This window comes from Crotalus tigris, unplaced genomic scaffold (genome assembly GCF_016545835.1).
Source record: "Crotalus tigris isolate CLP2741 ecotype Arizona unplaced genomic scaffold, ASM1654583v1 scf7180000021207.2732985, whole genome shotgun sequence".
NCBI classification, from domain to species: Eukaryota; Metazoa; Chordata; class Lepidosauria; order Squamata; family Viperidae; genus Crotalus; species Crotalus tigris.
This window is the reverse complement of record NW_024098398.1, coordinates 663,043-681,427: the sequence shown is the minus strand read 5'-3', so window position 1 is coordinate 681,427 and position 18,385 is coordinate 663,043. Positions and strand designations below refer to the sequence as shown.

At 40.6% G+C, this 18,385-nt stretch overlaps 1 long non-coding RNA gene across 1 annotated transcript in view; it reads left to right on the top strand.

Annotated features, from left to right (window-relative positions):
* The first annotated feature begins 483 nt into the window (after positions 1 to 483).
* The window catches only part of LOC120320193, a 35,290-nt gene continuing 17,388 nt past the window's right edge, over positions 484 to 18,385 (top strand). Inside the window, exons 1-3 of the long non-coding RNA XR_005559922.1 lie at positions 484 to 600; positions 3,265 to 3,352; positions 6,773 to 7,763. This is a non-coding gene — a long non-coding RNA (uncharacterized LOC120320193). The remainder of the gene's footprint in view (positions 601 to 3,264; positions 3,353 to 6,772; positions 7,764 to 18,385) is intronic.

Below are 18,385 nucleotides of genomic sequence, written 5' to 3'. Positions count from 1 at the left end.
ATTTATGAGGGAAGCCAAATTACAAATTTCTGCAGGGCTCCTGAAAAAGTGAGTTCGGACACCCAGATAAAACTACTCAAGCTATGCATTTTGAAACTGGCTGGGAAGAAAGAAAAGAATAGGGAAAGAAATCTATTGGAAGGATTAGAAGTCGGTTGCTGTTCTCTGACTATTTTGTTTTTACTGTTGGCTTCTTATAACCCTATCCGGCTCAACTCACAGATTTGTAAGTAATATAGGATATTATTTAAGTCTCCAATACGCTTTCCTACAAAGGGAGCTGACCTTGTAAAGTTGCTCTGGAATTTCCCATGGCTTGGGGACAGGCTGGGGAGCAGTGCAGCTTTTCTCTCTAATCTGGCAGAGCAGGCTATGAATGATAAGGAGCAGAAAGCTGTGAAAAATAGAATATGAAATAAAGAACTGTACTTTATTGTTGCAGGAGAGCCTCCCTCAATCACTGGGCAGCACAAAAGACATGCCTGATGCTCTTAATTGAATTAAGACATCAGTGACGGTGGTCAGCATAGACAGATGGCTCAACGCCATAAAAATGGGCTTATTTCCACATTGAATCCTGGCTAAGGTGGAGAATTTAAGGTAGGTCAAGAAGAGAGTGGGAGGAGGAGGAGGAGGCAAATAGAGGAAGATTTAATCACTTCGATTCCACCTCTTCAAATCTGTTCAGTGCAGAAATTATTGGGAGCCTGGGAGATGTCAGCCTTATCAGGTAAACCAGAAAGGAAACATGACCAGATGAGCTAATTCTATCTTGTTGTAAGGATGTAGTAACAGAATCTTGCAAGTCAGATAGTACAAACCCCCTGCTATTTCTTTTACAGTTGAAAACCTGGACCTCTTTCTCCACCCATTATGCAGCTGCGGGCTATGTCCTCTCTTATTTGGCTGATCCCTAGACAGCCTTTCTTTGTCACGTTTCTCAAAGTCATACCAATACACGAGCATGCCCTTCCTTCCTTCCTTCCTTCCTTCCTTCCTTCCTTCCTTCCTCCCTCCCTCCCTCCCTCCCTCCCTCCCTTCCTTCCTTCCTTCCTTGTTTCCTTCCTTGTTTCCTCTCTCTCTCTCTCTCTCTCTCTTTCTTTCTTTCTTTCTCTCTCTCTCTCTTTCTTTCTTTCGCAATTACCTCTTTCTTGGTATATTAGAAAAGCAGAATTTTTTTTCTATGCTTTGAGTAGGTAAAAATATGGCCAAGTTCAGCACAAGTCATAGGTCAACTAAATCAATTTTACCAAAAATTGAGTCTGCCCATGTGGTTTGAATGTCTTCAGAGAACTACATCGCAGGTGCATGAGATGGCAGCCACTTCTGATGTGTCCTCCACAATTTGAACCTTGCTCTGTCCCGTCCTGTTTCATAATTCGTCAAGTAGTAAAACCCACCTTATTCTACTGAGCTTTCAGCTTTAATTGAATTGTTCTCAATGAGGTGGACTGTTTTGCTTTGTTTGCCTTTTGTTTGCTTACCTATGATTTGTTGAGTCTTCAGACTAGACCAGGTTGCAAACACTGCAAAATGGAATCTTTCAAATCAAGAGGAAGGATCAGTTAAGATCTCATTGGCAGATTACTTCTTCCAAGGGTTCTCCAGGTCAGGGAGCTTCCTCCCACTCTCCAGTTTGGTCAGCTGGGGGCTTCTTGGACCTTTCCTTAGTATTTTTCCCTTTTGCAGATTTCCAGGAAAATAGAAAGGGAGGCACTTGGACCTTCCTGCCTAAATTCCAGAAAGAGCTCACAAAAAAGCTTTAGCCAGATCCAAAACATCAGGTTGGCCATACAACTCTGCAGTCTAACACAAGAGACAGCATTAGGTTGACCCACCAGGTCAACAGTAGATTATATTTTATGAGTTTAAGTTTTTCACTAACTCATGTAATGGCACTGCAAACTCTAGTTTGTGAAACTTACGGTAGGCTGTTGTTAACTGCGTATTAGAGACATAATTTGGGGTTTAAAGGTTTGTGGAGTTTATTAAGGGCCCAACTCTCTTCTCCCACCTCATCATTATAGCTCTGGTTTATCCTTTTTCATAGCAGCTCTTCAGAAGTGAAAAGCTTTAAAAATCAATGCTCCATGGATTTCTCACAATAATGGTTCAGTCTCCAGCTAAGTTAAATGAGCCAGGAGCTTGATTTGTGTATTACAGATATGCCCATCATGCTATTGTAAGGTGGTCTATTACCTGCATGCACTCGCACCGGCTATGGCTGATGGGTTGTATCTTGAGAGGATGGCGAGATGAGGAAGGTCAGTCAAGATAAAGACTCATGCAAAGAATCTTAAGTAGTATTTTAGGAGATCCTGATACTTCTATTTCACAGCTGCTGCTTTGTCTACTTCTTACCTTGGCTTCTCTCCAAGAATAGTCCACCAACTGATTTCATCAATAATGAAGTCTCCTGTTACACTCTCAATGTCACCTGGAAAGGAGAGTTTTTGAAGAGTGAATTGAGCAGCTGCTGACTAGTGGGGAAGAAAACTAGCAACTTAGCAACTGTACATTTCTATAAAATTTAATGGTTGAAAAGGGTTTGACTGGATCAGCCAAAATAGAAGTGTTGACTTCGATGCTGTTCTGCAACACTTGTTTACATGAGAGAGTGCTCTTCTGTTTCCTTAAAAGCTATGAACACCTTAAATATGTCAGGCTGCTTAGCTCAGATCAAAATATTTGTATGTGTGTACAAGAGAAATCCCAAGGGGAGTCAGATAATTTTTTGACAGTTTTTACAAGATGTTCAGGTAGATGTCAGGTGCAAGAAACCAGGAGTTGGGATGGAGTTCAACAGTGTACATGAAATATGTCATCAGTTTGGAATCATTATATTCCTACAAGAGAGATAGATATAGTTAACATGGGAGCATAGTGACTCCACCCTTGGGCTCAGCCTAGTCCTCTCCTGCAATAGGTGTCATGAATGAAGACAGGAGGAATTCATAAGCAATTATTTGCTGAAGGAAAATTGTCTTGAAATAAGACCTATCCTTGCAGCACATTTAACTAAACCATATCACTCAAAGGAAAGATTTGGAGATTCATATTTGGATCCAAACTTTCTAAAAGGATGTAGGCATTGCCCTCAGTTCTCAACAATTTTATTTTTCTAATTTTGTGAGTTGGGCTAGGGTAGACAGAACAGTAGCACGGATTTGATGGGGATGCTGGAAACAGCTGAGAAGGGATCTGAATCATGAACTTCCTAAACCCAGCAAGGAAAACTTTTGACTTTATTTATGGACTTTACAGGTGAGCTTCTTTTCAAGGAGAACATTTGGAATTCTCCCAAGCTGATATGCTCCAGATATATGGGAAATAAAGCTTCAAGAATTTCAAGGTAGTTGGGTTTGAATTTTGGCAATTATAATCCAAACAAGGGGCTCTTGGGATTTGTTCCATGCTTGCTGTATTCTAACATCAACTTGCTTTCTTTTTCATCTGTGGGAAGATTGGATGTTATGGGTTGCAATATTAAGTGGCTGCTTCTCTACACATTGTTTTTTTTTGTTAATGCAAAAACATGCATTGGTCAATACATGTGCATTGTAAACTATTAAACTTTCAGGCTACAATTGCAAAAGCCCACAATGTGGGCCGAGGAGTAATACACACTGCCTTTTATCTAATTCATTGCTTGTGTTAAAGTGAGACACTGTTGTGTTGTTTGGTTGCAAGAACTGGGTATGTCTAGTTTAATGGAAAGAAGGATTAGGGATGATGTGATAGTAGTGTCCAATATCTAAGGAGCTGTCACAAAAAAAGAGGGCATCAACCTGTTCTCCAGAGTACCTGAAGGCAGAACAAGAAGCAATGGGTGGAAAATAATCAAGTAGAGAATCAACTTAGAACTAAGAAGAAATTTCTTGACAGTGAGAACAATTAATCAGTGGAACAACTTGCCTCCAGAAGTTGTGGGTGCTCCATCACTGGAGGTTTTCAAGAAGAGATTGGACAGCCATTTGTCTGAAATGGTATAGGGTTTCCTGCCTGAATAGGGTATTGGACTAGAACAGAGGCTCCCAATGTTTTGGGCACCAGGGACCGGTTCCATGGAGAGAGGTTTTTCTATGGACCGGAGGGTGTATGGTTTTGTGTGCTGCCTGCATCCCACAGATAGGGCTTTGCTTGTTTGTGTGGCCCAGTTGCTGCCATGGCACAGCCTGGTACTGGTCCATGGACCGGGGGTTGGGGACCCCCTGACTAGAATATCTTCAAGGTCCCTTCCAACACTGCTATTCTGTTATCAGGGTTAAATTTGGTTGTTCCTTATGTGGAATGCCCAGGTGATGCCTAGCACCTTGGCATCTATTTTTGCAGCCAATGGACAAAGGGATGAATGAGAAGAGTAGTACCACATTCAATTTTTTTCTCATTTTTTTTATAAACTCAGCACCTGCACTGTGCACACTATATTATTTTCTACATATCCATTTTCTACCATAGCTGTATTGTCCATCTTCTCAAAAAATGCTTAATCCTTATAAATAACTTACAAATAGCTTAATTCTTATAAATAACTTCTTTTTTTTATTAAAAAAGTTTTTATTTTCCATTTATTCATACAAAATACAATTAACCATTGGTACCGCCTGCCCATTCCCCCCAGGCTGCGTCCACCCTCTCTAAACCTTCCCTACTTCCCTCCTCTTTCTCTCCTCCCCTCCTACTCTCTTCCCCTCCCCTTCTCCTCTAACCATCCTATTTCCTCCCTGTAGGGAGGAATTCTTCTAAATAACTTCTAATGCCCCAAATGAATGTTGGAATCGTGGAAATCAAATCATGACAGAAAGGGAAGAATTTAGCTTCAGGAGCTGAAATATATTGAAGTATGAAAAAAGGTGTGATACAACAATGGCTGAAATCCAACAAAAAGAAAAAAATGTGTTAAGGACATTTCTCAAAATTTAATCTCACAATACATCATTCTAATTGTATAGTAGATAAAACTCAAAGAGTGAATGGACTCTTTAAATCTTTTTCAAATGCATGGCTAAATTACTGATACTGATTCCAAACACTTTTCGAACAAAGTTTTTTTTTTTCTCAAATAGCAACTTTTGACCCAGCTTCTACTTATTGGTTACTGTCTGCAACAAAAAGACAGGGAAGTTTTACTGGATTAGTGGATGGCTGGATTAAGGCTGACATGTGAAGAGTGACCTTCAAAAGTGACCCCTTTCCTCACTGGGTCTTATCCTTGACTTATTAATTGAACAGATTTTGCTCCTCAAATCCACTTTTTGATCTTTCACTCAGAGTTGTCTATATCCATGTGCCAGTAGCTGGATAAGATTCATTTTTAATCTACTAAAAATCTTGGCGTTGTAATTATCCATCAAGTTCTTTAAACAGCTTAAAGCAGTGGGCTAACCTTTGATCCTGGAGCTAAACAGCTAAATGTCTACAAACACAACCCCATTGGCCTAAGGGTTAGTGTGGTGCAAAGGTCTACTATGGGAAGTCTCACACACACACCCAGAAGAGAATATTTTGAAGCATATTAAAAAGACAGAATATTATATTTCCCCAAAGAAAAGCAGGCCCAGGTTTTCTTAATAGCCCCAAGCAGAAACTAAGCAGGCCAGCTCTACAGAAATGCAGATAGAAAGACTGGGCAAATACTGCCTGCAGAAACCCATTCAAGACAAGATCTTTTGAAATCCCTTGGAGAAAAACTGATAGCTAACAATAGCAGAGTGATAGGATTAGAACCAGCAACCTCTCACCCATCCAACACAGGACATAGCCATTAGCCCCAGCTCCAGGAAAGCAGGACATGATATTTAGGACATAATAGGATTAACCCACTACCATCAGAATATTAACAGGGCACACTCAGACTCAGGTCAAAGTACATGACACAGGAAATACAAAGCCACAGGAACAGGAACAACTCCAAACACAAAAGCCCAAGAAGGTATAAAAACCCACCACTCCCAGCAACATGAGGTCAGCTGCTCTGACCTAATGGTTCTAATCTTCAATAAACTACAACCTTCTTTCTAAAGAAGTCTCTATTTTGTTTATTCCCAGCTTGGACTGGACCCTGATGAAGATTTTTCTTTCAACAGGTCACACTAGAGATCTGCCAGGCTTTTAAAAGGGATGGACATTTGATTCTTGTGCTGGTGTGGTAAAAGAATTTGAAGGTTCTTGAACTCACCAGATCTGATCTATTGTCCAGCTTTGTTTGGGTTTTACATTGCTGCATATGTTAATACAGTTTAGGAAAGATACATAATAATTGAGTTCAGAAATAGAAATCTATTATCTGATATAAATTCAGCCTTTGAGAACTAATTTATTTGTCTCATGTAGACCTCACAGAAGCTAAATATTAGAGATATACCAAATGCTGGTCAGTGACCATAACAAACATACCCCTGCATAGGGGGAATATCATGTAAGTTTTATGGACAATGCATGCTCATAATGTTTAAGTTTAAACATCAACTGCTCTGAGTGGTGTTCCTTCTTTGTGGATTTTGGGGGTCGATACATGCATGGAGTGGTTTCAGGGTATAGAAGTGGCTTATCAATGGCATTGTCCTTCAGTAGTTGTTTCAGGGAAACAATGGCCTTTTTCTATAACTGTTGGTAGACTCTCTCTTCAGAGTCTCCTAAGTAGCAGTGTCCTTCAGAAAACTGTTCACCTTGATGTTGTAGTTATCTGTTTTCAGGATAATTGTGTATCTTCCTTTATCAGCCTGCAAGATGGTGATGTCACTGCTTTCTTTCTTGAATTTGCACTATTCAGATGACCCTAATGGTGAAGATTAACCCCCCAAGTGGCTTCAATGACTCTCAGAGAGAATGCTGATGACCAGATGACTGCAAGGAATATAAATCCTTCCATTCTCCACCATTTTGCCAGAACTGAAGAACCTTTTTGGATGAGATGTGAAACATCTTCAAAGAAGAACAAAGAAAGTCCAATTGCCTTTTGAAAAAGTACTTCTGGGACAATCATGACCAGGGTAACTGAGAATCTTCATAGACACTAAACATTTGTTATGAAATACAGGTGCCAGCATTGTGTGGACAGATCTGGACTTCTTACAGGAATAAGAAACTTGGTTTCTTGAGAGAATTGAAAAGGTCACATTTTTCATTAAAAGATCTCCTTCTCCCAGATGCAAATTGGGGCAATGTTGATCTTGTCAAGCTGCTCAAATACATCACCCATTGTAACTTGACTTCCAGCTAGTGCCATAAATCTGCATTTAAATTCTAGTCCAGCCAATCAAACTGACACAGTTGTTTTCTATGATAAGCTAAGGAACACGTACAATTTCAAATTTATAAAGTCTTGGTTTACAAGTCTCTCTGACATGCCCTGGATTTACTTGAAAGCAGATGACATGATACACAACCTCGCCTTTCCCTCCCATGTCTTCCAAAATAGCAATTTGCCCTTTCAGGACCTGCCATCCCTATCCCCGCTCTGCTGATTAAACAAGGGGAGTCTCAGATAATGATGTTTCATTCACTTGGATTGGCAGCAGCACAAAGAACCAAAATTAAAATAAACTCCTGCTTCCAGATGTATCTGGGACAAATTGCCAGTGATGGAGAGGAAAAATAATAATAAAGTCTGCAATACAGACTGGCTAACATATTCAGTGATCTACTAGAAGAAGTGACTACTATCTATAACAACCTATTTGAAAAGCAGATTTTGAAGCAGGATTATTGGATTACACTCGTGTATCATCACTGGAGATAGTTCTTCCCTGCTTCTGTGAAAGGTAAACCAAAGCAGAATTTTACTTTAAAAGGAAAATATACATCTGTCAAGGTAATGTTGCAGGATCCAATCTGGATCAGTCACTGGGACCAGAGGTTTAGTCTTCCAAGCTTTTAGACTTGTGCTGGAGCACAACATCAGGGAATTTCTCTCACACCAGTATGTGTGCCTTGGCTATTCTATGGGTAGTATTTATGTGGGGCCTGGTTATTGTGTGTTTTTTAGGTGTTAATTGGGGTGTTGATGGCCAATTGTTAAGTCGTTGGCTGTGGTTTCCTTGTGCTGCCAAGTCCCCAGCTCCTAAATATCTGATAAGCTGGTGGTAAATCAGCATTCCTGTTGAGTTTCCTGTTGGAAAATGAGGCCCTTTTCAATCAACAGGAGTGCTGGTTTACCACCAGCTTATCAGGTACTTATGAGCCGAGGAGTTGGCAGCACAAGGAAACAACAGCCAACGACTTAACAATTGGCCATTAACACCCCAATCAACAATGAAAAAGTCACACACAATTACACACTACCTAAATTCTACACATAAAATAGTCCAAAGCACATATTCCAGTAGAGCAGTGATCCTCAACCTTTCTAATGCTGTGACCCCATAATACAGTTCCCCATATTGTGGTGACCCCCAAGTGGGTGTGGCCACCAATAAGAGGGAGTAGGACAGCTAGGGAAAAGGGAAAAAAATGGCAGACAGCATGGTTTGGCGACCCCTGTGAAATGGTCATTCGACCCCAAATGGGGTCCCGACCCACAGGTTGAGAACCACTGCAGTAGAGAGAAGTTCCATGAAGATGGGCTCCAAGCATAAGTCCGAAAGCTCGGAAGACTAAACCTCTGGTGGTGGTGACTGACCCAGATTGGATCCTTTACTTTAAAACAGGGGGGTTCAAACTTGGCCCTTTTATGACTTGTGGACTTCAGCTCCCAGAATTCCTTAGCCAGCATGCTTGGCTGAGGAATTCTGGGAGTTGAAGTCCACAAGTCATAAAAGGGCCAAGTTTGAAGAGCCCTGCTTTAAAAGACTCACACAGTGAGAATGGAAGTGGCCATTGGTGTGTTGCATACCACTGGTCAGATACAACATAAAAAGAGACTGTTGCTATTTTAGCCTGAATGTCTGGCAATTGGCTGGAATGGGGGTCATGGGCTAGTTATAGAATGTAGTTTTTGTACTGAGTGGGGAAGGGAGTAATCAGCGAAAGAAAAAATGAGTAAAATAAAACTCTCGGTTGATACATAGTACTTATCTGTTCTCCGCCTCCCACCCCAGGGTCATTGGAATAGTACGTGATTGTATTTTCACTGTCTTTTGTGCTTGTGTTTGCCCTGGTGATTTCTTTTCCATGGAATCTCACCTGTTATTTCTCATAGCTTCTTAAAAATGTCTCTTCTGAAACTTAATCTCCTGCACAACTCAGCTCCAAATTCTCTTTCTGTAAATATTTTGAACTACAAGAGGATGTAGTCACAATTTGCTAAGTTCTCCTTCCTTTTACCTCTCTTACCATCTCTTCTTTCTTAGTTACAATCCACTCTTGGAGATCTGGTAGCTGCTTTGTAAAAGAAAAATAATCTAATATGGTTGATTATGAAGCTTTTTAAGGCCGAGCATTCAGGCTATTTTAGATATTCCAGTAGGGGCAAATATAATAGAGACAGAGATAGAAAATTAAGACTTTGCTGCTAATGAAAGACAGCCTACATTATATCAGTTTTGAGAGGATGATAGATTGAAGCTTCTTTGAATTCCTCAATGACAATTCATCTTACTTGGATTTTTGTTGTTGTTGTTCAGAATCAGCAATTAGACTAATTGGGAAACAAGAACCCAGTCTGTTGTTGCCTTTAGTTTAGTAATCATTGAAAATCTCAAGTGTTAATTAAGACAGTTCAAGGATGGCCATTGTCTCAACATTTTCCTTAGTTACTGGATGCAACAGGAAAACTAACTGTAATTAAATCATGGGATGAGTTAACAATATCAGGCACAGCTTAGCCAAAGATATTGGACCTTTAAGTGCTACTGATATTAATGAAAGAGATTTTAGCTCATGTTTGATTTTTCCGTTACACTCTGCTGAATGAAAGCACGTTCCATTTCTGCTGATTAATGTCTCATAATAAGAATGAACCTAAGGATAAAGAATACCCTTTAAGTAGTGTGTGCTTGCAGTATTTTATGTTCAGTTAAAACAATAATGGTGGAGAATTATGAGAGTGTGGGCAGTATCCTGAATTCTTTGGTTAGTTCTTCAGTCAGTAGCTGTACTGTAAGGATCTGCCTCAGCTATTCCCCCAGGAAAGCACAACTCAGAAAACAAGAGGATCTTTTACTGAGAGAAAGTGATTGCAGAGTAAAAAGATGGAATCTGAAGTTCCCATGCAAAAGCGTTAAGCTAAAAGTCCCACCCTGTGTTCATCAGGAGCCAACCCACTGGTGCAAAGATGTTATGAGAACTTCAAGTTAAAAAGGTGACAAGCAATCATGTTCCCACCCGTTGGTCAGCAGGAGTGAACACAGATGGCCCTGAGGGCATTTCCTCTTCCATAATTCCCCCTCCCTAATTCCCATGTGAATACATCAAAGCCAAATTAGAAACAAAAGCTAGCAACACAGAGGCATCTTCAATCCACACCCATTTGTGCTCCCCCTCCTCTTTCTTATGGCAGTGTTCCAAAGGGACACTTTGGACAACTACATGTTCTATCAAAATCATGGCTGTTTGACAAGATGGTGGAAATGCTATCCAACTTTGAGGATTGTCTGATAACAAGTTCAGGCATACATACCGTATTTTCCCCAAAGTAAGACCTACCCCAAAAATAAGCCCTAGCTTGATTTTTGGGCATGGGCCTAATATAAGCTCTACCCCCTCAAAAAATAAGCCCTAGTTTTGGGGCAAGATGCATGCCTAAAAATCAAGCTAGGGTGGGGTGGGGGACAGAACTGTCCCACACCGCCCTGCACCTGCTTACCTTTCAACCAGGCCTCTCCTCGCCGGCCCCTTCTTCTGCGGCATCCCCAGCTCCGCATTTTGCAGTCAGAGGCCTTTCCAGAAGGCCTGTGCAGCCAAGAACCAAGCTACGGATTCAATCTGTAGCTCGGTTCTCAGCTGCAGAGGTCTTCCGAAAAGCCTTTGATGAAGCTGATCCTTCAACCGCAGAAGAAGTGGGCCAGCTGGGTGGGACTGTTGGTGCCGGAGGTGAGTGGAAAAGATACCCCCCAAACTGAAAATAAGACCTGGTGCCTCTTTTGGAGGCAAAAATAAAAATAAATAAATAAGACCGGTTCTTATTTTGGGGAGAACATGCTAGCATAATCTGATCTGCCCAGACAAAATTAGTGATAGCAAAGTGATACCAAAACCTCTATCATTGGTAATGAGCTGGAGTTTTGCAGCTAAGTCTGGTTACCCCGGAAGTTCTTTGCTGAATAGCTGGCTAATGATTGTTTCCAGATGAGAAAAAATAATTGATGGCATGCCAAGTAGCTTAGTAGGAATTAGCAACTTTCTGAAGCATTCTGTGGTGAGATTGGATAGTTTACGGTTTTAAGAATATTAAATTGTATTAATTTCTGTAGTTTACACTCACCAAATTTTATGAATCATGGCAAGAAACTCAAAGGATTAGGCAAGCAGATAGGACTTTTAATGTTTTCCTCCCAGTCAAACAACCAACAAGGAAGTCAAACAAGGACAGTGTTCTATTAATTGCCCCCCCCCCCAAAAAAATCAGATCTGAATCTTCTTGTGGAATAATATTTGGTCAGAGGAAAATGAAGCTCCCAGAGTCACTTCAATAATGAGACAGGCAGCATATAATTTAATAAATAAATGTTATAAATAAAATGAAGAATGAAATCCTCTCCCCCCCCCCTTTAAGTTGGTTCCACTTTACCAACTTTATCATTCATCATTCAAAACTAGATGGGTACTACCAGCTTAGACTGAACTACAGCTGTCTTCACAGTGACACTCACTGAAGGAAGAGAAGAATTAATTTACACCATAGACATGCTTCAATTTGCTCTGAGTTTGATTCTTGCCCTTCAAAGCCTACTGTTGACAATTGGTAGCACGATTCTGGAGTGTTGCTGATTCAGTCTCCCCCCCCCCCAAAAAAAAGGGGGGGCTTTGGCAGACTTGCAAACAGAAATGTTTGCCTTCCAAAATCTTTTCCCCAGACCCCATATTCCAGTTGGCAGGTACTACATCTAGACTCCTCTGTGCTCCAAAACACCTTTTTTTAGATCGGAACTAAATCCTAGCGCAGTCCCACTGTCCCTATAAAAATACATTTTTGCCAGCACATTTAAGAAAGAAACCTTGTAAAGTAAAGTAAGGGGGGAAAAGAAGGAACCTTGAAGAGTCTAAAGGTTTCAACTGCCTGTGGAAAAAAACAGACTCAAAAGAGAATTAAACGTTTCTGCAACAGAAAATGATGTTATTTCCTCCAATGGGTCAAAGATTACTGTGGAAGTTCTCATCACCAACCATTCCAGATGCTAAAACCAGAATTCAGAGGCTCTGCTTTCTAAAAATGTGATAAGTGCAATGACATTTCTCCATCCTCTCTCCTTTGGAAGCTCTCCAGATTAGTTAAAAACAACGGGGCGAAATGCACAAGGTGTTCTTTAACATCCAAATAAAAATTGGCTTTATAATTCATTTGCAATTTACTTCTGAAAGAAATAAAGGCTCTCAGGAGATGTTTCTTTGCCTTCAGGTTTAGTCTTGTTTAATCTTAATTATAGTCATTTGATATACACAAACAAACATAATATAATATATGCTGCCACCTAGCCAGATCTTTGAGAAAGTGCAGGCATCTTATGCTTAGGGTATTCAAAGTTTAGAAAAATCAGCTTCAGAAAAGTTTTATATGAGTACAACTATCTCCTCTCAGTGAGAAGAGATTTCTGGCCTTTTAGTATTCCTGTTTTAATAGGTCAGAGTTCAGGAAAAATTTAGAGGGGCTGTACAAGTCCAGCATTTCTGGAACTTTGCAATTAACTAAACAATACACTAAGCATTTAAGCAAATTACTGGGAAGAAGACAAAGATGCATATAAATATTAGGGAACATGGGTTGTGCACTTCTGTTTACTCTTGCATCTGGCCATTGTTAAAACATTGGAAAAAGATAAGCAAGATTGGATCTCATTAGTACTTAGAAGGGAGACTTTCCAGATGAAGGGAAGAAGAAGAAGAAGAAGAAGAAGAAGAAGAAGAAGAAGAAGAAGAAGAAGAAGAAGAAGAAGAAGAAGAAGAAGAAGAAGAAGAAGAAGAAGAAGAAGAAGAAGAAGAAGAAGAAGAAGAAGAAGAAGAAGAAGAAGAAGAAGAAGAAGAAGAAGAAGAAGAAGAAGAAGAAGAAGAAGAAGAAGAAGAAGAAGAAGAAGAAGAAGAAGAAATATAGTCAAAAACAAGTAGAAATGGAACAAGTCCTTAAGGGAACTTAAAGCATTAAAAATCCTCTTCTAACAATTTTCAGGCCAATTGCTCTTCCTATGAAAACCCTGGAGGTCAAATACAGACTTAATTAATATATCCCTTAAAGTCATTTTAGTTTTATTCTGCAGGGGAAGCTATGAAAGGAATGAAACAAGGAAGCTAGCAGCTCTTTGCTTCCGAGGTCTGCTGGAGGTGCTCAGACACCATCAGCATTTCTCTTTCAATAGATTTTAAAGATAATGAGAAGTTCCATTTTTATACACATGGCACTTTCAGAATGCCATGGATGATCCTTAGGTCTTAATCTTGGGTAGCAATTTCCTAATAAAGTTGATGTTTGTGGCAATTGAGAGGAACTGGACCACATTTACAGGTATGTTGTTAATGATTCAGAGAGAATCATGAATGGCATTTCTTGACCCTGGATAGCTTTGTGTGAAATTAAAAGGACTGCATACAAGAAACTGTCTTTCAGACTGTCAGTAATTTCACCTGGATTGTCACCAGTTTGACAAGACCTGGACTTTACTCACCAAGTCACAGTCTGCCTTACTAATCAGCTTCAGATTTGTGGGACAAAAATGGACTTCATTTCAGGCAAATATGCTACGAAATGCCAATCAAGTGGAGATCCTTTCTTTTCTTTTCAGGGATGGAATGAAGACCCAGAGAATTGCTGGTATCAAAATAATTTTTATTGTGCTGCAAAGGAAATTCTACAAATGGCAGCTGGTGGATAACCTATGGCTTGGACTTTTCCTTTTTAAAGGAGGTCAACCTATTCTCCAAAGTATCTGAAGGCAAAACAAGAATCAATGGATGAAAACTAATCAAGGAGAGAAGCAACCTAGAAATAAGGAGAAATTTCCTGACAGTTAGAACAATTAACCAGTGGAACGGCTTGATTCCAGAAGTTGTAGGTGCTCCATCACTGGAGGTTTTTAAGAAAAGACTGGACAGCCACTTATATGAAGTGGTAGAGTCTCCTGTTTCAGCAGAGGGTTGGGTTAGAAGACTCCAAGATCCCTGTCAACTCTGTTATTGGTTTCTCATTTCTCAGAAATTCGCTACCATAAATATGCAACAATTTTGATTGCTTATACCCCATCAAGTCAATGTTAACTTGTAATGAAGAACTAGGGGTGACATGATGCAGTGTTCCAATATCTCAGGGGTTGCCACAAAGAAGAGGGAGTCAAGCTATTCTCCAAAACACCTGAAAGCAGGACAAGAAGCAATGGATGGAAACTTATCAAGGAGAGAAGCAACCTAGATCTAAGGAGAAACTTCCTGACAGTTTGAACAATTAATCAGTGGAACAACTTTCCTCCAGAAGTTATGGATGCTCCAACACTGGAAGTTTTAAAGAAGATATTGGAAAACCATTAGTCTGAAATGGTATAGGGTTTCCTGCCTGAGCAGGGGGTTGGACTAGAAGACCTCCAAGGTCCCTTCCAACTCTGTAATTCTGCTATTCTGTTCTGGTTACTATCAGAAAATGAATTTGACATTAAGGTGACAACATCTTTTTTATAAATAAAGCTGACTTTATTGATCTTGAAAAGGTAAGCAGGGTTGGGCTTTGACTTGGAAATAAATTTACCAGGAATGTCCAGGGTTGAAGACTAGAATAGGAGTCCCCAAAAAAATATCAGGGGAAGACAGTGGCAAATGTCTTCTGTATTCTTGCTAAGCAAGCCACACAGATGAAAGTCAACTTCAGCTAAAAGGAGAACTCAAAATTATTTGAAACTCCAACATAACGAAACCAAAAGCAAGTAAAAAAAATATTTATTGAAACCCACAAGGAAAAACAACAGTACTATTAAATTTTCCCAGGGTTGCATGGTGGAAACAATAAGTATATTCTGAATGTGCAATAAGAATGATAAACGGGAAGACCTATGAGACATTTTCTTGCATGCTACAGCAGGCAGGATTTCTTAACACAACCGAAAACTACAGGAAAACTCAAGAGAAAGAGCTGGATATCTAACTGAAGACGGACATTTCAAGGACATACATTTGTAAAATATGTAACATATTACCCAATCAACTGTCACCAAGTTTGGGTTTGTTTTTGGTTATTGTGTCTGTGTGGGGGGGGGAGGGTTGCCCAAAGGAAGCAAGTATTGTCACCAGTATATCTGACATTTAATAGGTTTTCTTGCCAAACACTATCTGCAAGGTTTAGAGGAAAATCTCATGCTGTGAAGCACATCTGCTACAGGGATATTGCAGCTTAACTTTAGAGCTTTTCCAAACAAATCTGAATTAGAAATGAGAACTGCGAAGGAGTCACCCAATGGAAGAAGACAGTGCAGCTTTTTCCGTGCTTCCAGTAGAAAGGTGAAACACATGATTTTAAAATAGCATCAGATCCACCCATTTAGTCTTGGAATGGGTGGATTTACTGGGCAATGAGACAAGGCCTCAAAATGACAAGCAAACTGGAATGAACTTTGTTCACCGTGAAAGGATGAGCAAATGAACCCTTCCACCCGTAGTTCTTTGTTCAGCTTCAGGAACCAGATTTTTCTCAAGGAAATTAAGACAAAAGCTAATATTAGGATCCAACTGCCCTTTCTACCATAAAAAAAATGCCTCAGGGAAAGCTCCGAAAACTTCGCCTCCAATGACGCATTTAAAACATTACGGTAAATGTAACTTGGTGGAGATAAGTTGTTAGGAATTAATATTGTATTATATTTTTATTTTGAAGGTTTTCTCTTAAGACAGTGGTGGCGAACCTATGACACAGGTGCCAGAGGCGGCACTTGGAGCCCTCTCTGTGGGCACACGTGCCTTTGCCCCAGCCTCGCCTCCCCCGTGACCCCCTCCTTTCCAGCAGCCCCGTGAAGGAGAGTCACCCCTGAGTGTGGCCCACTCGAAGCAGCGCAGCCAAGGACATGGCAGCCAGGCAGCGTAGACAAGACTCTGCCCTCACACCCGATCATGCACAATTGATGCTGCAGGGCGCGGGCAGAGGGCATGACCTCCATAGCACTGCTGGGCTGCCTGGGTGATCTGCGGCGGGCCCTGGAGGTGGTGAGTGGCCCTGCAGGCAGGTGGGGCAGGGGTTGGGGGATAGAGTGGAGGCGGGGCAGGGGGTGGAGCAGGGGTGGGGCCAGTTTTGGGGCACTCAGTCTCTAAAAGGTTCACCATCACTGTCTTAAGACCACCTCCCCAAATAACATCTAGGCAAGATAAAGTCCTGATTATTGTCAAATGAATGAACAACAAAAGGCAAGGCAATGAGATGACGGCTTTCATCCTTTCTACATTTTTGCAGATTTTGTCCAGGTAGCTCCTCAAAGATGGGTGTGCACCAATAGGAGTGATGCACTGATTTTATCTCGTTTATTTTTATTTTGATAATTTAAGCAAAACTTTTCCACAGAAATCAATTAGCCTTTGGCGAGTCAGTGCCCTGCTAGGCTTTGAAGGGGGGAAGCTCAGCCATAAGACGCTGCCCTTTTCTGTACACGTATGTGATACCCACACAGAACCTGGTATATTGTGGGTCTGGAACACAAGCATAAATCTTCCAACTAATCTGTCTAACTGTATGGATTTATGCAAGTATTTCTGGAGTTCACATGCATGCCACACTCACGGGAGTCCCCAGCACAGGGAAGTTTCTTCGGTGTTGCTAGCGAAGGAGTCTACCAGTAAACCCAATGGGGGAAATGATGCATTGCCAAGACTGAAAAAAGAAGTAAATAAAAGTAAATGGATGCATGGATTTGGGGAAGCTTGTTCATTAAAACCGATACAAGGTCTCTATCTAGCTTGAATCCTAATGAACTGATAAGCTCGCTGGGGCTGCCCAAGACGAAAGGGTCATTATGATGGCATCTTTTATTTAACACTTGGAATTTTAGCGAGGTTTTACTTTATCAGCTCTGAAAATTGCTGAAAGATGTCTGACACAACCTAGTTCCTGCCCAGAATTAGGTCTGAGGGGACATGGATTAAGAAAATGGCATAAAAATTTATTTGGGTGGTTGGGCTAAATCATAAAGGAGTCCTTTGTTGCAATTTCATCCAGAAAGTGATATTCCCTGCTTATAAAACAATCCCTCCTTGTAGACCTGTAAACCAATTGAGGTTTACTACACAAGGTCTTCCGTGTTTACCTCAGCAGAGCCTCACAGTTCCTGCCAAACTATTTCACATATTCATGTTGCGGATCACACACTTCCATTTTGCTGAGGAGCCTGTAACGAGGATGAATACCTTTTGGTAGCCAATGATTAATATAGCATTGCACAGGAAAACTGGACAGAATGGCAAGTCAGCTTTTCAGGCATCACTTATCATGGGCTGTGGACAAGACAATATTCACATAAATTTTACCATGTAAGATAGTACCCATGGGTGCTCATGAATTTACAATTTCTTCTTCTATAATCATATGTATCCTCTTTTAAATAACGGGTCCATTCCATTCATCACCGAACTTTCCCTAGCACTCATATTTCTCGGCTGACACAGGAGCGATTGCAGCTAAATCAGCTAAAAAACTTCCCTTATGGAATACATTCAGGTGTTTTACTTTAAACCTGTTTCCAGCCTGATACCTGGATTTCAGGGGAAGTGGAAAAACTGGAAAGGCCCTAGCACCTGTTCTTCATAATAAGGAAAAGAAATTCTGTGCATTGCATAAAAGACTCAGTTTCAGATGTGCAGTTCTGCTGTGTTTAGCCATCCATCAGTAGTCCAAACATTAAATTTTGTGCTTCCCCACGCCAAAGAAATAAAGAGGAAGAAGAGGCAATGCTTCTCTAGGACCAGAATTTGGAAGAGATAGGGAAATCATCACAACTGGTCAGCATTAATAGTTGGAAATCAGAAGTTCCTATAACCTGCCATTTTTCTTTCAGGCTTAAAAGAGCAAAGAGCTTTCTCATTGTGAAAGCAGAGAGAAGCAGCTGAGATTAAAAGAAAAAAAAAAAACAGAAGGACTGCCCTGGCTAATTAATAATACATGATAGTAAAGGGGTAGTAAAGTTTTATCAACATTGCCTTTATCAACATTGCCTCCTCCTCCTCCTCCTCCTCCACCACCACCACCACCATCACCACCACCACCTCCTCCTCATCCTCCTCCTCCTCCTCCTCTTCAATTTTCCCATCTCTAGTTTTTTGCAACTCCTGATAT